Raw genomic sequence first — 24861 nt, forward strand, 5'->3', positions numbered from 1 at the left:
AAACATGAGTATAAGTATTGGGCCTCTAAGACCAGTTATGGGTTGAGGATATTCTGTCAGGAAGAAGGACTGTATGCTGTAAAAGGGTCTGCCATCCTACCTGTTGCTTTGGTGTGCTGGCCTGTTGCTTGCTGCGTCTGTCCTGGGAGTGAAAGGATTGGACTTTGCTTTCTACATCCTGCTTTCCAAGGTTCTCCAAGGGCTTGAACTGAGCTTGCCTCCTGGAAGAAGTCTTAGGGACATCAAAAGATTTCATCTTCCAGCACTGGGCCTTTCTTGCTGAGAGTCCTGACTTGCCAAATGGTGCCAGAACCAGTTCCTGGGACCTTGGAAGTGAGAGCTGGTGAAACCGACAATAAACCAAGTACATCGACTCCAGAGCAACTTTGGAACTGGCGCAGCTGTCTCACACCGCCCCACTGCCTGCACCAAAACCATGGGCCCGCTGAGTTCAAAGACTGCAACTGACGCCACAGGCCTGATGCCGCTACAGCTTCTCTGAAGTCCTGCCACAGCGTCAGTCCTGAGTGCCATGTCCCCAACATTCAGGACACCCCAACTCCGACTCCGCTGCAGCACCTGGGGCCCCACGGTGTGATCGCAACACGGCAAAGTCGATGCTGCACGGCCCTGCATCGACCTCGCCGAATCGCAAGGAACCAATGGCTCGCCTCCGATGCTGCATCACCTCCCCTGCAACCGTAAGGAACCGATGCCTCACCTCCCCAACTCCATGCAAAGTCTTTGTTTCATTGTTTTCAAAGGTACTGGATGTGGGGGTCCGTGCGACTCTATGACCGGCCCGCACTCCCGTGCGTGTGGCATCAGACTGTTGGGAACGACTCTGTCAATGACGTCATGATAGCCCCACTTGGAGCTATTGTGTTTCTAAGCGCTATAATGAAGTTTAACCCTTGAAAATGTGTAGCTTTGCTTGTGTATGTTGGATTTTTGTTGTTTTGGTCTTGTTTTTTTCAGATAAATATTGGCTATTTTTCTAAACTTGTGTGGAGTACTTTTGTGTTGTCTTCACTGTGTTACTGCCTGTGTGTATACAAATATTTTACAAATTTCCTCTGAAATAAGCCTTACTGGTTGTGCCAAGCTACCAAGAGGGTGAGCAGGGGTTATCTTAGGTGTGTGACTCCCTTACCCTGACTAGAGTGAGGGTCCCTACTTGAACAAGGTGCAAACCACTGCCAACTAGAGACCCCATTTCTAACAAGAAATTACCCCAGTTCTTCTTCTCTTTAACTACCATCACTTCACATTCAACCATTATTATCTGATTGCCCTTGAGTGGGCTGGCATCCGTTGACAATCATCTCTTTATTAAGGTATAACATAAAATAGGAATTATCTTCTTCCCTGACATTTTAACACCTACCTCCCTGTCTAACCCAACTCCTTTTTTTGATATCCTGTCAACATCACTGCTTTTGGAAATTATGCCTTTCTACATGGTCACCATGGATGCTTTTCCCTTTTGCCCTTTTGCTGAACCCCATTCTTTTCTGGCTATAGAACTCTGTGCCTTTTACCCCTGCCTAACAGTGATAAAGTGCATGTAATTTAATCGTCACCTCTGGGCTGCAGCATGCATTGGCCTCCCACTTCAGTGACTGTGTAAACATGACTGCAGTCCTACACTTACCTGGTTGTGCAGTTTTAAACTTTAAACTAAAAATATGACCAATCAAAATAACCTCTTTAGACAGGCCTAAAACTTCCTTTTAAATATTGATAAGTTACCTTAGGTAGGCTTTGCTGCCCAGAACATGTGTGCATGGTATTTAAAAAATAAAACATGTATTGATTTAATATTTAACATGTTCTTATAGTGAAAAGACTCTAAAAACTATTTTCACTGTTGCAAGGTTGACTTCTTCATCGGAAGGCACAGCAATGCACAGCAATGCATCATTACATTTAATAATGTTTTCTTTGACAGGGAAGCAGCTAAAAAGCTCATTGCTGGACTTTTGATTTTAGATCTTTATTACAAACCATTTCGCCGGTAAAGTCAGATTTGTAATACATATTTTGGAAAAGTTACTTTTAGAACATTACCTTTTCCCTGCCTAAAGCCACTGGATGCTCATTTGCATGAGCCAAACTGTCAAATGGCAGCTGAATCACTACCTTGATGAGTTGTCAACTTGCTTATAGAAATCAGAAAAAGGCCTTGGGTATAGAGAGGTGTTGTGTGCTTCTAAAAGGATGACCATCTGGGCTGTGCCCAGGAACTTAATTAACTTCAGAGACACTTGCGTTGTTACAGGCAAATGTTAGCTGACACCTCAGCAGGGCCTTTCTTTTGTGCCACCCAGCCAGACAGGATCTAATCCCAGTGGAAGATGAGCTGCCCCTGGAACTGGTTTAGAGTGACAACAAAGGAGAGGTTGATAATTTCTTTGGCCACACTTCTGAAGTGGGCACACAGATGGGAAACAAGTGAAGAAGGGTTTCACGATCTTGGATTTAGGCATAGAGGGGCACTTCGGGATTGTTTGGAGTAGGCACGTAGGATGTGCTGCAGAAGCAGGTAGGCGTAAACCCCGGGAACTTTTAACTTAATTTTTAGAGAGGGGACAAGAATCAACCCCACCCATGGGCTGGTGTCAGGCATTAATGTGACACTCACAGTACACTACTCAAAACACTTTCTTGACCTGAAGAAGAACAGAGGAGAACTGCACCTGCTACCTGTGACCTGAGAGGAGCCTAGAAGACTTGTTGGCCCCTGTGGCCAAGCCCCACAGTACGACAGTGGTTGGATTAACATATAGTAACAGTTGTGGCTCGCATGAGGAAAAGGGACAGGGTGGCGCGGTTGGGGTGGTTGACCAAAAAAATATAATAAAAAAACATACCTTTTTTGCCGTGCCGTTCCGATCTGCTCAGCTCCGGACTTGCATTGCCACAGGCTCCCAACATGGCCAGCGTCCAAACCTAACCTGCTTTCATGCGACTGGCAGCATGAAAGCAGCATTAGGACCAGATGGAGCGCCCAGCCAGGGTGCTCGAAGGCAGAGTGGGAGCCTCTGCCTGCTCTTGCCAACTTGGCATTGCGTTGCTTGGCTGAAGAGAGTCTGGTGAGCCTGTACGTTTGGCCCGCCCAAGACGGCTGACCAAACAAACATGCGCACTGAGGAGAAGTGCTGTGCATTCCCCCTCTGTCCCTGTCACACCCATGGTCCCGACTCTTTTACAGTAAAAACAGAATGCATTGCAGCTGCTGTTGCGGGTGAGTGGGTAACTCTCCTCCGCCATAGCGGAGGAGCCGCCCCTGTATAGTAATTAAAATTACTTTACATTTTAAAAAAAACCAAAGGCTACAGGGACGTTATAGTTTTTGAGTTGTTACCTGCCAGTGTTTTCAATGAATTTTGTTTGTGCAACTCATTCAAGGATCTCTGTAAACTAAATCGGACATGATCCAAAATCAATAAGTCTGCGGCATACTGAAGAAATTACATTTGATTTAGACCTTTTCTCGAAGGAAATAATCTTACCTTTTGAAGACCACTGCCAAGGTTTTAGACATGGCTAAGCCTTGATTTAGTCCTCCATTGAGACTCAGCTTCCATTCCCGACCTTTACAATCACCCAGGTCTCAAAGTAGAGGGAGGCAATGCCTCTTACCTGGGTGTCTGGCAGTCAATTTATCAACAGGAGAGAATAGTCCACCCAGGAAAGACTCCCATGTAATCAAGTAACATCCATACAGGTTGTGCCCCTGACTTTGAAATGCTTGAAATACCAGCAATGATAAGAGTATTGTTATCTACACCTGGGCCTGAATCCTGTTTGATTAAAAGGAACTATGTGCTTTTTCTCCACCAGGTCTTCCAATTCATCGAAAAGAACCATAGCATAGGCTTTTGTCTTAATACCTAATAAACCAATTAACCAGTAAGCACCTGGATTATACTGTTAAAACATTTTTTTAAATTATGTAGCCAGGAACATAAGCTGTCTAAATAAAGAAATTAGGTCTTTTGTCTGATAGTCTAATTCTGATTTGATAAATTTACCTGGTAAACCATAGAGGCCCGAATCCCCAATGGGTCTACATTTCATCAATGTTTTTCTCAATGCTAACAAGTTAATAGTTGTTTCAGTGCAATTTGTCCAATAATCTATTCAGATCCCTGCTGAATGTACATGTTATTAATGCTTTTTTAATTCTAAGTGAGTTGCCAGTTCTTTCAGTGCAATTTATCCAATACTCATTTGTGATTAAAGCTCAACACTGAACAGTTAAATTTTCAACGGAAGCAAAATAAGTGTTTATAATATAAGCTACCAATTCTTGAAATCCAACACAGTTCTTCCTTAAAGAGGCAAGATCTCTTTTGGGGCAATAATGGGGAATTAAAAAGAAATGTCTGCATAGGTTGGTCTTTTATTGCATAATCCTAGAATTCCCAACATTTATAAAACTTCGCAGAGCAGTTTGGGATTGCCATTGTCTTGATAAGATCCAAATTTCAGAGGGGACCATGAAAGTTTGCCATATTTAAAAGTTCCATGTCAAATATGGGTTTTACAACATTTCATTTTTGTAATGAAAGCACCTAACATTATGTGAGATGCAGAACTGACAGACTTAATAGTAACAACTAAAAGCTATGATTTCAAGGAGGTGCTGCTGTTCGAGGGCCATACATATAGACATAAGCACAGACAGACAAGCAACAATCAATTGCACAAACTGACACAATCACACAGCCACACACATATACTGGAAAATCGCACTGCACAAATCACTTGTCCAGACACACACAGACACACAAACACATAAGTATACACACACAGACACACCTTTTCACATAGGGGTTAACTATTAGGTAAAAAAGCAGAAACATTTCCTGCGTTTTTCTTAGGCAAAAACCTATCTGCAGTGTGATTCTAGGTTACCTGTCACCCGCATCGTCACTGATGCCATTTCTCTCTGACAGCAGCTTTCCTCAGATGTATCTGTACAACTGCGTTTCAGTGACTGCATTAAATGCCTTTGCCTCAAGCTTGCCAGGCAGGTTACAAAAAGGACTATCAACCGTAACCCCCAAAAAAATGTCTACCCACTTTCCTAATGTAGATGTGCAGCAAATCTTTATTTTCAGAATGTTTGCAGTAGTGTCATGCTTCATAATGCAATTCCCTTGGCCACTGACCTTTAGTTCAGGAGTTAAATGGGGTGAAGAGGTCCCTTTCAACCATGGGGCCGGTGGCACTGCACCAGCTGCTAACTGAACCATCACCCACCGGGTCATATTAACCTTTGCAAAGACGTAGTGAGTGATTCAAAATCTTTAACCTGGGTCCAAGTAGGTAGTATTCAGTATCAGAAGTGGAAATGGGAGAACCTACTAGTTGAAGTGGACTGCAACAGTAGTGGTAGTGTGCCGTGCTGGTGGTGGAAGCAGGTCATGCTAGAATTGGAAGTGGGCGGTGGAGTCCTAAGAAAACACTTGGGCACTCACACTTATTGTTTTAGAAATTGGCTACTGAATAGTGGTGCTTCTGTTTCTATATTAAAAGATGTAAGCCTAGTTTTGCTACTGATGATGTTTATTAATGGTTTAGCCAACAAGATACCCAACTATGCTCATGTTAGGAACTTGTAACAGTTCACTTACATTTAACCACTAAAAGAATATCCAGTATGACAGCTACCACCCTCACCTTGTGGTTATATCTCGGAACCACGGGTGCCTAATCCACCCGTGGCTCAACAACGAGGTCGGAACAACGACCTCGTTCTAACCACTAATGCCTTTACCACGAATGCGTTTACAACGATTTTACCGTTGTAAACACATTCCTGGTAAAGGCATTAGCAAATCAGCATTCACGACCTAGCATGCTTCCACCCCAGCCCCCACCCCACCCCTTAAACCTAAACCCTGACTCCCCACCCCCCTAAACCCTAATCACCCCCAACCCCCACCCCATGTGTGAATGGATGTATGCATGTGTGGATGAATGTGGGTATGTTGGAATGGGTGTGTGCATGCATGTGTGCATGTGTGATAATAGGGGCGTGTTTGAAGGGGGTGTCTGGAGAGGAAGGGGGCATGGGGGGGAACCAGGAGAGGGGAGGGGGGCTGGGAAGACCCCTATCAGTGACAGGGAAGGGATTCCCTGTCACTGGTAGTGTCTACTGCCATGGTTTTCGTGGCAGTAAGGATGCCACGAAAACCATGGCAGTAGGCGGGGTCATAATCCCGCAGGCTGGCAAGTGATGGCCACCAGGCTGGAGATTGAAGTCTCCAGCCCGGCGGTCATTACTGCTGTGGCGGTCGGTGTGGTACATTGGCGGTTTGGCTTCAGCCAAACCGTCAGTGTCATAATATGGAGGAAAGTACCTCCAACCTGTTAGCATTACTTTCCTCCATAATAACGCCGACCGCTGGGGTCATAATGACCCCCAAAATCTTAATCACCCCTTTGAAAGTCAGTTGGATCTTGAGTTTGCTCAAGGCAAGAGGAAGTGAGGAGTGTAGATAAAGACATGCACATTGAATAGGAGTATACAGGCAGAGCACATTAGCCAATACAGATCAGTTTGTGGTTCAAGTACAGGCTATTACTTTTGTTTCAACTCCACCTAATGCAAGTCCAATTTGGACACTGAAATGGTAATACAATAACAAATTGTCTCAGTATAATTTTTTGCACACATTTTTAAGATGGCCATTATACAGGCATGTAATTCCAAGCTTAAGCTGCTCCAATAGTCAATTATTGGCAATATGCACAAAGTAAATAACACATCAATGGTAGTATAGATTGTACTACTGAATTTTGACCCCCAAAATATTGTAATACTGGGGTGATCCAAAAATATCGAGAACAGTATATTGAGCGAAAAGATTGGGAAAGTTAAGTGCATTTACGAAAATAAAGATTTAGTATTAATAACTCTACATTTACATATCTTGAGGCTGTATGTGCCCCATAGTTACACATATGTGACGGTTAGGTATAGAAAATCTAAATTGATTTACCTGTCAATTTGTTTTCAGTATTTTGTCCTCAATATTGTGTCCCCTCGACATACTCAGGTCAATATTCAAGGTGCACATCATATTATAGTATTGTTTTGTGAAATGGGAAACCCTTCCTCTGGGGACAAAGCAGATGAAAATAGAAAATAGCTGCAGCATTTACCTGCTTCCTTGGTTCCATTAGAGTTCTGATTTGGCAGGGTTTGGGGCACAGTACTTATACCCAAATGTGATTTTGAAGGGGGGAGACTTCAAAAGGGTCTTTGAAGATCACCATGCCCTTCCTTCCCTGGCTCCAGACACCATACAGGGATTATGCAGCCCTTTGGGTGGGGAGAGATACTGCTTTATTCCCACTTACAACCCTATTCAGGTGTAAATGAGGCTGTGCAAAACTCCGCCCCCCCCCACCAAGCTAGTTAATGGGCAGTTAAGGACCATTAAGTCACTCATAAGTTTCCATTGTGTGTGACTGTCTGGAGGAAATGCACAAAGCCCAGCTGTCATCCACCCCAGACGTGTATTCAGAGACTGGCAGAAGTACAGAATAGTTAAGGGATGAAAATGCCAACTTTCTAAAAGTGTCATTTGAAGAATTTACAATTTAAAATCCAACTTCACTATAAGCTGAGATTTTAAATTGTGAGTTGGGAGACACCAAACTATATATTTCCCTCTTTTCTCAATTGAAAGTTACACTTAAAGGATGCTTCAAGGTAACCCCAATGTTAACCTATGGAAGAACTAGGCCTTGCAGTAGGAAAAGACGAATTAAGCAGTTTCTCACTGCAAGGATAATGTTTTAAATACACTGCACAGTGTCCTTGGGACTAACTAGGGCCTATCTTAGAGGTTATCCATATGAAATAAAAAGGTAGGTTTAGGCCTGGTAAGTGGGTGCACTTGCCAGTTTGAAATGGCAGTAACAACCTGCTTACTCAGGAACTGCAGTAGCAGTCCTACGACATGTTTGAAAGATTATTGCAGTTGGTGGCACTATCATTGCTGCAGTCCCACTAGTAGCATTCAATTGACAGGCCCTGGGAACATATAGTGCACTTTACTATAGACTAACAAGTAAATTAAACATGCCAATTGTGGATTAGGCAATACTACCACATGTTAAGGAGAGAGCACAAGCACTTTATCACTGGTTAGCAGTGGTAAAGTGCACATAGATTTAAAGTCTACAAAAGCAAGGTTAGAAAATGAGGAGGAGGAAGGCAAAAGGTCTGGGGATAACCCTGCAGAATGGGAGATTTCTAACACACACTTTCTGCAATTATACACATTAATTTACTGCCAACTCAAGAAGTGCTCAGTGCTCAAAAAGGTCCCAAAATTTGCTCAAAAGGTGAAAGAGATGAATCTTTACAGATTTGTTTGCCTGGCATTTGTAAAATAAAACTGTATGCAGATGATGGTATCCTATATCTGGCACCGGATGCTCAAAAAAGTTGACATTCAAAAAAATATTATTTAACAATTTTCAGCAGTATCAGGTTATTTATTAAATCACTGTCAAACTGAACTGTTGAAATGTGGCCCAAAAATGAAAGCTTGTCTGTGCCTCCTAACTGTATTATTCTGAATAATGATATCTATTATCTAGAAGTGTCAGTAATTGGGCAGTAAAAGTAAACAAATTGACTTATATCTCATTGAAAAAACATTATGACTCAAATTCAAAAATAATATCATAAATCATTCTTAATATTTGGACGAATTGACATAAATAAGATGACCTTCCTCCCCAATGTTTTTTTTATTTCAAACAATTCAATGTGTCCAAACTAAAAGATTTTTTGAGAGGATGAATAGAACCTTTTGTAGAATAAAGTGGTCCAATAGGATAAGCAGGATCAGTCACAAAATATATTCAGTGGTGGCTGGGCCCTGCCTGAGTTGGAGAAATATATTATTGCAGCTTCATTGGAGTATATAGAATGGCTTATGCTTTTCTCCCTTGAGAAAGTTTGAGATAATAAACTATTCAAGCTAATATTAAAACACAATGGCAGGGGTTTGTTTTAAATGTGCGCATCCAAATTTGTTTTATGAAAACAGAATTCCGAATTTTACAAATGTATACCCAAACATATGTTAGAATGACTAAACTGCTGAATATTCTCTAGGTACATGAATTAACCCCTATTTATATTCCCCCTAAAACTAATAAAGAGTTACAGGAAGGGTGTTCCGTATGGACTAAGAGCAGGAATGATACACTGAGGAATTTACTAAAAGGAAAATAATGTATATCCCAATAGGAAATCTTACCCTTGAAAGGTACAATTTTAAAAACTTACAATTAACAGATTGGTGGCACAAGATTAACCCCTTCGCTGCCAGGCCTTTTCCCCCTCCTGTGCCAAGCCTTTTTTTGGCTATTTGGGGCAGTTTGCGCCTAGGCCCTCATAACGTTTTGTTCACATAAGCTACCCACGCCAAATTTGCGTCCTTTTTTTCAGCATCCTAGTGATTCTAGAGGTACCCAGACTTTGTGGGTTCCCCTGAAGGAGACCAAGAAATTAGCCAAAATACAGTGAAAATTTTGTTTTTTTCAAAAAAATGGGAAAAAAGGGCTGCAGAAGGCAGCTTGTGGTTTTTTCCCTGAAAATGGCATCAACAAAGGGTTTGAGGTGGCAAGATCATCATCTTCCCAGCTTTCAGGAAGAGGCAGACTTGAATTGGAAAACCCCATTTTTCAACACAATTTTGACATTTTACTGGGACATACCCCATTTTTACTATTTTTTGTGCTTTCAGCCTCCTTCCAGTTAGTGACCAAAATGGGTGAGAAACCAATGCTGGATCCCAGACAGCTAAACATTTCTGAAAAGTAGACAAAATTCTGAATTCAGCAAGGGGTCATTTGTGTAGATCCTACAAGTGTTTCCTACAGAAAATAACAGCTGAAATCAAAAAATATTGAAATTGAGGTGAAAAAAACAGCCATTTTTCTCCACGTTTTACTCTGTAACTTTTTCCTGCAAAGTCAGATTTTTGAAAGCAATATACCGTTACGTCTTCTGGACGCTTCTAGTTGCGGGATAGGGCTTGTAGGTTCATTAAGAACTCTAGGTACCCAGAGCCAATGAATGAGCTGCACCTTGCAATGGGTTTTTATTCTATACCGGGTATACAGCAATTCCTTTGCTGAAATATAAAAAGTGAAAAATAGGTATCAAGAAAACCTTTGTATTTCCAAAATGGCCACAAGATAAGGTGTTGAGAAGCAGTGGTTATTTGCACATCTCTGAATTCCGGGGAGCCCACACTAGCATGTGAATTACAGGGCATTTCTCAAATAGACGTCTTTTTTACACACTGCCTTACATTTGGAAGGAAAAAATGTAGAAAGAACGACAAGGGGCAATAACACTTGTTTTGCTATTCTGTGTTCCCCCAAGTCTCCCGATAAAAATGGTACCTCACTTGTGTGGGTAGGCCTAGCGCCCACGAAAGGAAATGGCCCAAAACAGAACGTGGACACATCACATTTTTTCACAGAAAACAGAGGTGTTTTTTACAAAGTGCCTACCTGAGGATTTTGGCCTCTAGCTCAGCCGGCACCTGGGGAAACCTAGCAAACCAGTGCATTTTTGAAAACTAGACACCTAGGGGAATCCAAGATGGGGTGACTTGTGGGGATCTGACCAGGTTCTGTTACCCAGAATCCTTTGCAAACCTCAAAATTTGACCAAAAAAAACACTTTTCCCTCTCATTTTGGGGACAGAAAGTTCTGGAATCTCAGAGGAGCCACAAATTTCCTTCCACCCAGCGTTCCCCCAAGTCTCCCGATAAAAATGGTACCTCACTTGTGTGGGTAGGCCTAGCGCACACGAAAGGAAATGGCCCAAAACACAACGTGGACACATCACATTTTTTCACAGAAAACAGAGGTGTTTTTTACAAAGTGCCTACCTGTGTATTTTGGCCTGTAGCTCAGCCGGCACCTGGGGAAACCTAGCAAACCAGCGCATTTTTGAAAACTAGACACCAAGGGGAATCTAAGATGGGGTGACTTGTGGGGCTCTGACCAGCTTATGTTACCCAGAATCCTTTGCAAACCTCAAAATTTGACCAAAAAAACACCTTTTCTCTCTCATTTCGGTGACATAAAGTTCTGGAATCTGAGAGGAGCCACAGATTTCCTTCCACCCATCGTTCCCCCAAGACTCCCGATAAAAATGGTACCTCACTTCTGTGGGTAGGCCCAGCGCCCACAAAAGGAAATGGCCCAAAACACAACGTGGACACATCACATTTTTTCACAGAAAACAGAGGTGTTTTTTACAAAGTGCCTACCTGAGGATTTTGGCCTCTAGCTCAGCTGGCACCTGCGTAAACCTAGCAAACCAGCGCATTTGTGAAAACTAGACACCTAGGGAAATCCAAGATGGGGTGACTTGTAGGGATCTGACCAGGTTCTGTTACCCAGAATCCTTTGCAAACCTTAAAATTTGACCAAAAAAACACTTTTTCCTCTCATTTCGGTGACAGAAAGTTCTGGAATCTGAGAGGAGCCACAAATTTCCTTCCACCCAGCATTTCCCCAAGTCTCCCGATAAAAATGGTACCTCACTTGTGTGGGTAGGCCTAGCGCCCACGAAAGGAAATGGTCCACAACACAACGTGGACACATCACATTTTTTCACAGAAAACAGAGGTGTTTTTTACAAAGTGCCTACCTGTGGATTTTGGCCTCTAGCTCAGCCGTCACCTGGGGAAACCTTGCAAACCAGCGCATTTTTGAAAACTAGACACCAAGGGGAATCCAGATGGGGTGATTTGTGGGGATCTGACCAGGTTCTGTTACCCAGAATCCTTTGCAAACCTCAAAATTTGACCAAAAAAACACCTTTTCCTCTCATTTAGGTGACAGAAAGTTCTGGAATCTGAGAGGAGCCACAAATTTCCTTCCACCCAGTGTTCCCCCAAGTCTCCCAATAAAAAGGGTACCTCACTTGTGTGGGTAGGCCTAGTGCCAACGAAAGGAAATGGCCCAAAACACAACGTGGACACATCACATATTTTCATAGAAACAGAGGTGTTTTTTACAAAGTGCCTACCTGTGGATTTTGGCCTCTAGTTCAGCCGGCACCTGGGGAAACCTTGCAAACCAGCACATTTTTGAAAACTAGACACGAAGGGGAATCCAGATGGGGTGATTTGTGGGGATCTGACCAGGTTCTGTTACCCAGAATCCTTTGCATACCTCAAAATTTGACCAAAAAAACACTTTTTCCTCTCATTTAGGTGACAGAAAGTTCTGGAATCTGAGAGGAGCCACAAATTTCCTTCCACCCAGCGTTCCCCCAAGTCTCCCAATAAAAAGGGTATCTCACTTGTGTGGGTAGGCCTAGTGCCAACGAAAGGAAATGGCCCAAAACACAACGTGGACACATCAAATTTTTTCATAGAAAACAGAGGTGTTTTTTACAAAGTGCCTACCTGTGGATTTTGGCCTCTAGCTCAGCCGGCACATGGGGAACCTAGCAAACCAGCGTATTTTTGAAAAGTAGACACCTAGGGGAATCCAAGATGGGGTGACTTGTGGGGCTCTGACCAGGTTCTGTTACCCAGAATCCTTTGCAAACCTCAAAATGTGACCAAAAAAACACCTTTTCCTCTAATTTCAGTGACATAAAGTTCTGGAATCTGAGAGGAGCCACAAATTTCCTTCCACACAGCGTTCCCCCAAGTCTCCCGATAAAAATGGTACCTCACTTGTGTGGGTAGGCCTAGCGCCCACGAAAGGAAATGGCCCAAAACACAACGTGGACACATCACATTTTTTCACAGAAAACAGAGGTGTTTTTTACAAAGTGCCTACCTGAGGATTTTGGCCTCTAGCTCAGCCGGCACCTGGGGAAACCCAGCAAACCAGTGCATTTTTGAAAACCAGACACCTAGGGGAATCCAAGATGGTGTGACTTGTGGGGATCTGACCAGGTTCTGTTACCCAGAATCCTTTGCAAACCTCAAAATTTGACCAAAAAAACACTTTTCCCTCTCATTTTGGTGACAGAAAGTTCTGGAATCTGAGAGGAGCCACAAATTTCCTTCCACCCAGCGTTCCCCCAAGTCTCCCGATAAAAATGGTACCTCACTTGTATGGGTAGGCCTAGTGCCCACAAAAGGAAATGGCCCAAAACACAACGTGGACACATCACATTTTTTCACAGAAAACAGAGGTGTTTTTTACAAAGTGCCTACCTGTGTATTTTGGCCTCCTGCTCAGTCAGCACCTGGGGAAACCTAGCAAACAAGCGCATTTTCGAAAACTAGACACCTAGGGGAATCCAAGATGGGGTGACTTGTGGGGCTCTGACCAGGTTCTGTTACCCAGAATCCTTTGCAAACCTCAAAATTTGACCAAAAAAACACCTTTTCCTCTCATTTCGGTGACATAAAGTTCTGGAATCTGAGAGGAGCCTTAAATTTCCTTCCACCCAACGTTCCCCAACGTCTCCCGATAAAAATGGTACCTCACTTGTGTGGGTAGGGCTAGCACCCACGAAAGGAAATGGCTAGCTGTTTTTGCAGGAGGGCACCTGCGTTTTTGGTCCTGGGCTCAGCAGCCTTCTAGGGAAACCTACCAAACCCAGACATTTCTGAAAACTGGACACCCGAGGGAGTCCAGTGAGGTGTGACTTGCGTGGATCCCCCAATGTTTTGTTACCCAGAATCCTGAGCAAACCTCAAATTTAGCTAAAAAATCACATTTTTCCCACATTTCTGTGTGGGATCACCGCACTGGGACACATTTCATACCACCCAATGTTCCCCTCAGTCTCCCGGTAAAAATAATACCTCATTTGTGTAGGTGGGCCAAGTGCTTGTGAAAGGGAAGAGCCAAAAACATGTTGATATTGAGGGGAAACAAAGGGGGTCCAAATGGGCAGTTTGCAAAAAAACATTTTTAGGCTGACAAGTGCAGCAGAATTTTTATCGGTATAGATGAGACAATGCTGGGTGGTAGGAATTTTGTGGATTAATGCAGATTCCGGAAGGTTCCATCACAAAAACGTGGGAAAAATGTGTGATTTCCAGCAAAGTTGGAGGTTTGCAGGGTATTGTGGGTACAAAAATGGTGCGGGGTGCATGTGAAACACACCACCCTGGAATCACCCAGATGTTTAGTTTTCAGATGTGTCTAGGTCTTGTGGATTTTTCTACATGGCAGCGTCCCAAAGTCCATAAAGTGCAGCCCTCACCATTCCAAGTGGGACGATTTTGAGAGTAAGCCAAGTTCTCATGGCCCAAATGACAAACTAAAACCCAAAATAATCAAATGTCTTCTTGCTTGCTGTGGGATAAGATGTTTTTGAGTGCGGGGGTGTCAAAGCCCAACTCACCTGAGTTCTTGTTCAGTTCTGATGGAGGTTGAAGACAATCCGACCCCACCCTGAAACTGCTTGTTCCAGCACACTAGTTTTTAAAACAGTGCACTAAGAACAGAAGCTCAAGGGAAGGGGGGAAGTGGATAAAATAAAAAAGAGAGACAACACCGTTCTTGCGTTTCCACTGTTGAAGTGCTGCACAAATCTGCGGCCCTTTCTGACTTCTGTAGAAACTGGTGCCTAATGAAACATAAACAAAGAACAGATAAGTGCAACCTATTCCTAAATGGGTTCCTGACTATCCCTTTATTTATTAGAAATTCTCTTCTAAAAGTACCTCTTGGATCCTGGTCTCTAGTTTCCAGGTTTGGAATGTGTTACTGCTCTGGGATGTGTTTTCTATTACTGTAAAGCTTCTAAAACATTAAACAAATACCGTTATCAGAATTACCAATATCAAACATTCATCATAATATAACTAAAGCCTAAATTCCCAATAGCAGACTCACTTTTCCCATATTTCCAGAATCTTTTATAAAACAAATACTGTACTTTTACATCAAAATACAGCATGTAATTTGTGCAAGTCCTTGATTTACTGTTTGCCTTGCTGTTAATAGTTTCCACTGTTCGATTCTTAAAAGTTCCATGAGAAAAAACAATGTTTGCTTCACAAAGTTCTGCAAAATATTCTTGTAACAAAGAGTTTGAATCACAATGTTCGTGGAAGGTATTTCGTTTCAAATTGTCTATACAGGAATCCAGAAATTGTTGTCAAAGTTCTTTCAGGTAATAAAAGGTTTTGCACTTACTTGTTGCTGGCAAGAGATACTGATCAGTCTAACCTTGTCTTCTTTCTCTTTTGCAGGTTACTCATAGGAGAGAGGCTGAAGCAAGGAGGAACCGGAAACCGGAAGAAGGAAGAGCCAGAAGCTGCGCCCATTGAAGTCAATGAAAGTCTGTAAAGAGCAGGAGTGCCAGCGCCGAGGGATCTGTTCTCAGGTAAGCGGGAGGTAGACGAGCACAAGCACTGGGTGAGGCTCGGGGGATGCCTTTTATAGACAGGGCTGGGTGTGGTTTGAAGGGCTGGGTGTGGTCCTCACATGCTGCACATGTTCTTGGAAGGTGTGCAGAGCTGGGTGTGGTTTGAAGAGCTGGGTGTGGTCCTCACATGCTGCACATGTTCTTGAAAGGTGTGCAGAGTTTCAGTTATTATACAAATGAGTTGGATTAACACATGGCCTAGGGAGGAGTATTTTAAAGAAGCGTTGGTAAAAGCAAGGCCCAATGTGTAAACAAAACAGCACATTAAACAACATACACAGAAGCCTGGGAGGGGGGGGAAGGTGAGATAACAAGAAAGGCTTTCAATAGTAAGTTTAAAAGGGAGCTATTACAGAACCCACTAGTGCAGTGAGAGGGGACATGCTCTTTGCTGTGTACAAACCCTAACAGGGGGAGAGCTGAAAGACTGTTACCGCCTTCAGTTGACGCGGGGCGTAACCAGGCCCAACTGGTTGGTAGCCACCAAACCAATATTTTTTTGTTTTTTTTAAATTCCCTGGTCATCTAGTAGACTTTCTGCCCCCCGGGGTGTGGATCAGGAGTAATTGCCCCATCTGCCCACTAGTGGGCAGAACAACTTTGGCCCATTTATTTGGGGTGGGGGCATGGCCATACCCCCACCCTCTTATTTTTTGAAAAAAACTTGTGGGCTTTCTGCCCCCCCTTGGGGCAGATGGGCCTTCCAAAAATAGGCCCATCTGCCCCCAATGGGGGGCAGATATGGCCAACAGTAATGTGCTCCCATGGGGAGAGAGCCTTACCCAAGGGGCTGCCTCCCTAAAGAAAACACACGCAGACACACACACCAATCCCTGGTGCCTAAGTGGTTTCTGCCCCCATGGGGCAGATTGGCCTAACAAAAATTGGCCAATCTGCCCCCAAGGGGGGCAGAAATGGTCTAAATACAATTTGCCCCCAGGGGAGCGACCCTTGCCTAATGATTTGCTGCCCATCTGTAAAAAAACGAACAAACAAAAAAAACACACAAAAAAATGTTGCCCTGGCGCCTAGAGGTTTCTGCCCCCCCCTGGGGGCAGATCGGCCTAATAACAATAGGTCGATCTGCCCCCGGGAGGCAGAAATGCCCTATAATAAATTTGCACCCCGCCGTCCCACCCCCTGGGGAGCGACCCTTGCCTACGGGGTCGCTTCCCTTGCGTGACATTGGCGCAAAAAAAAAGATCCCCGGTGTCTAGTGATTTCTGCCCTCTTAGGGGGCAGATTGACCTAAAATCGGCTGATCTGCCCCCAAAGGTGGCAGAAATGGCCTAAATACAATTTGCCCCTCAAGGGGAGCGACCCTTGCCTAAGGGGTCGCTCACCATCTGTAAAACAACAACAACAACAAAAGTCCCTGGTGCCTAGTGTTTTGGCCTAATCAAAATAGGCTGATCTGCCCCCCAGGGGGCAGAAATGGCCTAAAATAAATTTGCCCCCCAGGGGAACGACCCTTGCCTAAGGGGTCGCTCCCCTTGCGTGAAATTCACGAAGAACAAAAAAACTCCCTGGTGTCTAGTGGTCTCATAAAAATAGGCCAATCTGCCCCCAAGGTGTTCAGCGGTGGGCAGAAATGGCCTACATATAATTCCCCCCCTAGGGGAGCGACCCACCTCTAAAAAAAAAAAAAATGATCCCTGGTGCCTAGAGGTTTCTGCCCCCAGTGGGGGCAGAAAAGGCCTTAAAAACAATGCCTGCCCCCCCTGGGAGTGACCCTTGTCCAAGGGCTCACTCTCTTATGCCAATTTCCAAATAAAAAATAAATCCCTGGTGTCTAGTGGGCGTTTTAGCAGCTGGATTGCTTGCAATCCGGCTGCTTAAACGCTCAGAGAGACTTCAAAGGGAAGGAAATTCATTTCCTTCCCTTTGAAGCCTCTCCGGCCTCCTCCACGTGATCAGAAGAGAAATGCTTTGCATTTCTCTTCCGATCGCAGGAGGCCTCTGCGATTGTCAGCGCGTGATCGCGCGCTGACGTCACAGGGGGTGGTGGGGGGAGCGGGGTGGAAGGGAAAGGGATTCCCCTTTCATCCACGACCGGGGGGTGTGGGTGGGGGGCCCATGGGGGGAGCCCTAGCACTCCCCCCGGCTCCTGGGTGCAGGACGAGGTGATCTCGTCCAAGGCACCCGGAAAGTGGTGCCTTGGACGAGATCACCTCGTCCAAGGCACCCAACAAGTTAAACAAGAATGTGGTACTGTATGTCATCCTGAAAGAGTAATAACATTCTGTAAAAAAGAGAGGAACTCCTCAGTCTATGTTTTTTCAAATGGCTTTAACTATCTACTGATAGCGTACCTTCTTTTTTCAAGTTATACCACACTCCAGAGAACATCAACTCCTGGGTCCCCAATTCTAGACTTAATTGTCTTATATGCACCGAAATAAGTACTTAGGAACATATGTTCACTTATTAAATGAGACCAGATTAAACATTTCAAGAACTTTTAACTGATATGTGAGAGAGCGTGCTGGGCCTGGAAAAGATTTTCCTTCCCAGGTTCCAGTTCAACAACCACCAGCGCGGGTGAGGGACCATCACGAATCTCACCTATGGAGGTCGACTGAATCTTTGAACTTGGCAAAGAGTGTAGTAGGCAGAATCATTCAATCCCAGATCAATGACATTATACCATAACTAATTCTAAGCACCAAAAACAATTTAACTTTAAATGAAACTCAAAACCGAATAAAGTTTCAAAGCTTTATTAGAATCCCAAAATCAATTTCACATGTATGGTGCGCAAAACTAAATTATAGGCATACATGAAAACCATAGGATGACCAAAGCGTCTGAAAATGTTTCAATTACTAAACATCAATATTGTTAAACACTCCAAAAGAATAATATAGACACAATATTCACACTATTATCAAACTACAAAGCAGATGATGGTGACAACAGTGAATCATAAAAATACAGTTCAACATTCAATTTCAGATTTCAGAACTGGGCCATTCCTCTCACTAACATGAATTTGGCCTGCTTGTGTGGGAACGGGCTAACACATGCAAACAAAAGCAAAAAGAAAAAAAAGGCATAAATAATTTGGAAAACGTCTAACTAGGACAACTCACTAGAAATATGTTGGTGTAAGTGACTAACTAAAGAAAAACAAGAAACCACATTTAGTTATACCTCTTCTCATGGGACAGCAGACAAGAGCAGTTCGTCAGGCAGGACGGTCACCTTCTTCTGGCATCAGTTGACAGCAACATCAGGGCAATGCCGAACCTGGGCTGCGCATAGGACAGAATCAACAATTCAGAATTAGTTGGGCTTATTAGTACTGAACCATATAACAGAATAGGGCAGTCAGACTAAGATGAGAACACTAATTTTGGTACTTAAAGAATAGGAATGTGACAACAGACTTAATACAGAAGTGGACAGCTTCAAGGAAGGAGGGAATCTAAGAGAAGAATCAAAATTCCTCACTAATAAAAATATGCACAATCCATTTGATTGGTACTTCAGGTGGGCACACTTTGGACGTCAGTTTCAGCATCCAGTGGCTAGAGATGGCACCACCAATTCTGCTACTTTTCCAGAACATCTCAGCAAAAGTTCATTGTTCAATCTCGTGACTTCACACATTAATGCAAAATATTACATTCTCTAATTATTTGTTACTTAAGATCCTTTCTCACAACACACAATAAAATGTATTTCACATGAGAACTGCAAGCTTTCTGTCTTGTTCCACAGCTAGAACATATTGGGGGTCATTACAACCCTGGCGGTCGGTGTTAAAGCGGCGGTAAAACCGCCAACAGGCTGGCGGTAAAAATAATAGAATCACGACCGCGGCGGAAACCACCAACATAGACAGCCACTTTAGCACTCAGACCGCCACGGCGGTACAAGCAAACACCGCGGCGGTAACCGCCAACAGACAGGCGGAAGACAAGGTTACCCCCACTGTATTACAACAGTCCAATCCACCACCTTTTCCGGGGCGGATTCACCGCGAACAAAAACACGGCGGAAACAGGACTTGGAAGGGAAAACGCTCACCTCTACACACCCCACGAGGAACCAGGACGACATGGAACCCGAGCTCCAGATACTCCCAGCCTTTATCTTCCTGCTCCTCTACCAGGAACCACAAAGACGGCGGCAAATACCACGGTGAGTACTGCACCTACAAAACAGGGGAGGGGGGAGGGAATAAAGAGTGTCACACACATGCAACACCATCACTCCCACCTCCACCCTCACCCACTACAACACACACACAAGTACATGTTGATACATTATATTAACAACCCCCAACCCCTCCTGGAAGAATGCAAGGACAAAAGGAAATGAGTCGAACGTTTGTAATCCATTCAAATACAGTAATCAAAAATACATAAATATATATATATTTACACTATAAACAAATATATACACCAAGAATACAAGTCCAAGGTATTCCACCATCATAGTCCGTGGACCACTGGGCCCAAAATGCATGGGCGAGGCCCACACTCAATACCCGATCAAAACGGAGAGAACACTGCTGGGGCATCAGATAGAAATACAACAGGCACCTAAGGGGGAAGGAAAGGGGGGGCACCTCAGCCAGATTAGTACACAACGCCAGATCCACGAGGGGGCTCCATGCCCACTGCTGTATCCTGGGGAGTGCAAAGCAACAGTCTCACAAATCTTTCCAGTGGGTGGGTTGCCCACTGCTGCATCCTGGGGAGTACAAAGCCACAGTCTCACAAGTCTTTACAGTGGGTGGGTTGCCCACTGCTGCATCCTGGGGAGTGCAAAGCCACAGTCTCACAAGTCTTTCCAGTGGGTGGGTTGCCCACTGCTTTATCCTGGGGAGTGCAAAGCCACAGTCTCTCAAGTCTCTCCAGTGGGTGGTTTGCACACTGCTTTATCCTGGGGAGTGCAAAGCCACAGTCTCTCAAGTCTCTCCAGTGGGTGGTTTGCCCACTGCTGCATCCTGGGGAGTGCAAAGCCACAGTCTGTCAAGTGGATAACAGTCTCCACTGGTTCTGGAGGGGGCTTGGCGCCCAGAGTGCTTCATCCTGCCAAGGACAGAGGTAGTGGATGCCTTACTCCACTGGTTCTGGAGGGGGCTTTGTGCCCAGAATGCTTCATCCTGCCAAGGACTGAGGTAGTAGATCTAAATCCACTGGTTCTGGAGGGGGCTTTGTGCCCAGAGTGCTTCATCCTGCCAAGGACTGAGGTAGTGGATGCCTTACTCCACTGGTTCTGGAGGGGGCTTTGTGCCCAGAGTGCTTCATCCTGCCAAGGACAGAGGTAGTGGATGTAAATCTCCACTGGTTCTGGAGGGGGCCTTGTGCCCAGAGTGATTCATCCTGCTCGTGGCAGCCTCAGTAGCGTCGGAAGCTTCAGTGTTCATTGGCCTGCGGTGCTTGTGGCGGTGGTGTCCTGTTCAGCGGTGCTTGTGGCGGCAGTGTCCTGTTCATGCTTGTGGCGGCAGTGTCCTGTTCAGCGGTGCTTGTGGCGGCGGTGTCCTTGGCAGCGGTGCTTGTGGCAGCGCTGTCCTGTTCAGCGGTGCTGTCCTTGGCAGCGGTGCTTGTGGCGGCGGTGTCCTATTCAGCGGTGCTTGTGGCGGAGGTGTCCTGTTCAGCGGTGCTTGTGGCGGCGGTGTCCTGTTCAGCAGTGGCGGCGATGTCCTTGGCAGCGGTGCTTGTGGCGGAGGTGTCCTGTTCAGCGGTGCTGGTGGCGGTCTTGTCTGCCGTGCAGGTTTTCGCAGACTTGCCTGTTTTTCTGTGCCCCTTCCCCACCTTGGATGGTGGTGCAGCTGTCTTCACACTCCCAACTGTACCCCTGAGAGAGGCTTTGGTGGTAGATGTTTTGCCTCTCTCCTGCCGGGCACTGGCCAACCTTTTGTGCTTTTGAGGTGAGGGACTGTCCATGGTCTGGCTCCTTGGCACATTGGCTGCCCTGCTGCCTGGCGCACTCCAGAAGCCAGTTACTACTGGCACCACTGTTCCCGCAGATGTTGTGGCTGAGGTGCTGGGTTGGGACCTGGAAAGGCGGGCCCTAGGAGACTGAAGGGGTGGGGGAGGTGAGGGGAAGAGGTCAAGGTTGGACAGGAAAAGTTTTTGGGACACACTGGGATGGGTAGATGGAGGGGGTTTGGGAGTGGAGGAAAAGGTAGTGGTTGTAGGAGGTGTACGTTTGCTGACTTTGGGTGAAGGTGCATGGGCTGGAGGCTGTCATGAGGTGGATGGCTGTTGGATGGGTGTGTGGCTGCGTTTGTGTACCTTGGGAGGTGGGCTCACAGACAGACTGGGAGAGGACACAGGGGATGTGTGAATGGTAGTGGGGGTGGTGACTGCACGTGAGCGGGGTGTGCTGGTGGGTGTGCTGGTGATGGGGTAGTGGCTGAGGATGTAGTGCATGCAGATGTGAGTGGAGACAAGACTGGGAGGGAGGAGGGAGACGAGGAGGAGTGGGACACAGTGGAGGCAGTGGCTGTTGGTATGTCTGCATGCGTATGATGCTTGGGTGAGTGCCTGTGGGATGTGTGGTGCTTATGTCTGCCTGAGCTTCCCTTGTGTGTTGATGTGGTTGCATTCTTGTCTGATGGTGTGCTTGGGATAGGCTAAGGTACAGGGGTTTGGGTCTGGGTGGAGGAAGCTGGAGGGGGGAGGCTAGAGACAGGGAGAATGGCTGCCATCAGTGCTGAGGCCAGAGTCTGAAAAGCTCGCTGTTGGGCTGCCTGACCAGAATGAATGCCCTCCAGGTATGCATTGGTCTGTTGCAACTGCCTCTCTACACCCTGGATGGCATTCAAAATGGTAGACTGCCCAACAGTGAGCGACCTGAGGAGGTCAATGGCCTCCTCACTGAGGGCAGCAGGGCTGACTGGGGTAGGGGCTGAGGTGCCTGGGGCGAAGGAGATGCCCACCCTCCTGGGTGAGCGGCCACAGGGCACACGCTGAGGGGCTGCTGGGAGGGCGGTGCTGGTAGGGGGGTGGCAGCTGTACCTGTTGATGCGGGGGGCACAGAGGGGCCCGCCACCGCAAGGGAGCTCCCATCAGAGGAGGAGTCAGTCTCATTGGTCTCAGCTCCTGTCCCCGCCGTGGAGCTCCCCACACCATCCGTCCCACTGGTGGCTTCTGACTCTGTTGTGCCACCCTCCAGGGCCATGTGGGATGCAGCTCCCTCCTGCTCCGGTGGCACTGCTCCTCCGCCTGATGATGCTCATGCACGCAAGAACAGGGAGACCACAAAAAGAGGGGTGGGGGACAGAAGAAAGACATGTTGAGTGCATCCAATACCGCTACCGTTGGCGGACACTACAGACACAGAAGCCCCCTGCACTACGCCGTGCACTTAGAGTTCCCTAATTAATCACAGGGACATGGGTTACAAGGCCTATGCCCGATTGCTGCACACATGGAAGTGACTAGGTGTAGTAGTCTCTGAACACAGGTGGGGTGGGGTGCCACAGTACCTGCCTTAAGAAGGGACCTTGCCTACTAAACTCGCCCTGGTATAGGGGAACCCACAGCCCACCTCTCCCACCCAGACACTTACAGTGCACGCTGAATCAGCAGAATGAGAGTGTACTCACCCCCTGGTGGCAGCTGTGATGCCCTCAAGCGCCCATCCAACTCTGGATTCGGCACCGCCAGGATCCGGAACATCAGGGTGGTCATGGTGCGACGGGCACCCCTCCCACGTTGGGAGGCCATCCCCAGCTTGGCCTCCGCCGTCTTCTTGCTCCAGCGGCGAATGTCCTCCCATCTTTTCCGGCAGTGGGTGCTCTGTCTGTGGTGGACCCCCAGGGTCCGGACTTCCTTGGTGATGGAACGCCAAATATCCTTCTTCTGGTGAGCGCTGACCTACAGGAATAATACAGGGGATAAGGAGAAGATATAACCGTCCGCACCGTCACAGTCATTGGCCCGCATCCCTACCCTTGCCATGACGCACATGCACTCACCGTCGTATCATGCACGCCTCATTCTCCCCCCCCATCTTTCATCAACACCACTCCAAACAGGCATTGCCCTTACAGCATGCTCACAGTGTACTCACCTGTTTGTCTGGAGGACCATAGAGTAGCGTGTACTGGGGGAGAACCCGATCCACTAGTTTCTCCAACTCCTCCGTGCTGAAGGCAGGGGCCCTTTCCCCAGACACACGAGCCATTGTCTCTTCCAGACTGAGGTCACAGCAGCACTTGCAGTGTAGGTCCTCTGCTGTTGAAGATCAGGTATCAAGTGATTGAACAGACAGAAAATGGCAGTCACGTCCGCGGCGGTGCGGACCGTCACCTCCGGCGTACATCGTCATTGGCTCCTGGGACGCATAGGGCCCAATGTTAACCAATGCAGGATTGCGCCGCAGTCTTCGACCGCCTACCGCGACGGTGTACAACGCCAGCGCAGTTATCTCATATCCCCTTATCCCACATTACAGGTCAGGCAGCCGCCATTTCAGGGGGCCACATGGCATTAATTTTGACTGCGTCACACATTCTATGCCTTGCTTAAACACTAATACAGCCATATGTCGATTTTCAAACATTTTCCTATTAAGTTGTGTTTACATACCTCAGTGTTGGCTGACCCTCTGATCGCTGTTCTCATCCATAGAGCACGTCTGCTGGGGCAGGTGAGGAGATGGCAACATCTTCCGGTGTACAGACCACTGGTGGACCTGTCGACAATGGAGGAGCGACATGTAATTGTCACCTACAGACTTGATAGTACCACAATCCTGGAACTGTGTGCCCAGTTGGAGCCAGACCTGATGGCAGCTATCCGCCATCCCACAGGAATCCCCCCTCTAGTGCAGGTGCTGTCAGTACTCCATTTCCTGGCAAGTGGGTCTTTTCAAACAACAGTGGCCATTGCATCAGGGATGTCCCAGCCTATGTTCTCCAACGTGTTTTCCAGAGTGTTGTCTGCCCTGCTGAAACACATGCGCAGCTACATCGTTTTCCCTCGGGTGGAGGATTTGCCTACAGTGAAAGGTGACTTCTATGCCCTGGGACATATCCCCAACATCATAGGTGCCATTGATGGGACACATGTGGCCTTGGTCCCCCCATGCAGGAGTGAACAGGTGTACAGAAACCGGAAGAGTTACCATTCTATGAATGTGCAGATGGATTGTTAGGCCGACTAGTACATCTCCCATGTAAATGTCATGGTTCCTGGGTCAGTGCATGACGCTTACATTCTGCGGAATAGCAGCACCCCTTATTTGATGGGGCAACTCCAGAGGCACCATGTGTGGCTAGTAGGTGAGGACATGCACCCAATACAGTGTGACTAGGTGTCTGGCTCTGGGGATGTCCCTAAGAGTTAGTGTGTGTCTAACAGTTGTCCCTTGACATTTGCAGGTGACTCTGGTTACCCCAACCTGTCATGGCTACTGACCCCAGTGAAGAATCCCAGGACAAGGGCAGAGGAACGCTACAATGAGGCCCATGGGTGAACTAGGAGGA

This window comes from Pleurodeles waltl, chromosome 5, assembly GCF_031143425.1.
Source record: "Pleurodeles waltl isolate 20211129_DDA chromosome 5, aPleWal1.hap1.20221129, whole genome shotgun sequence".
In the NCBI taxonomy this organism is placed as follows: domain Eukaryota; kingdom Metazoa; phylum Chordata; class Amphibia; order Caudata; family Salamandridae; genus Pleurodeles; species Pleurodeles waltl.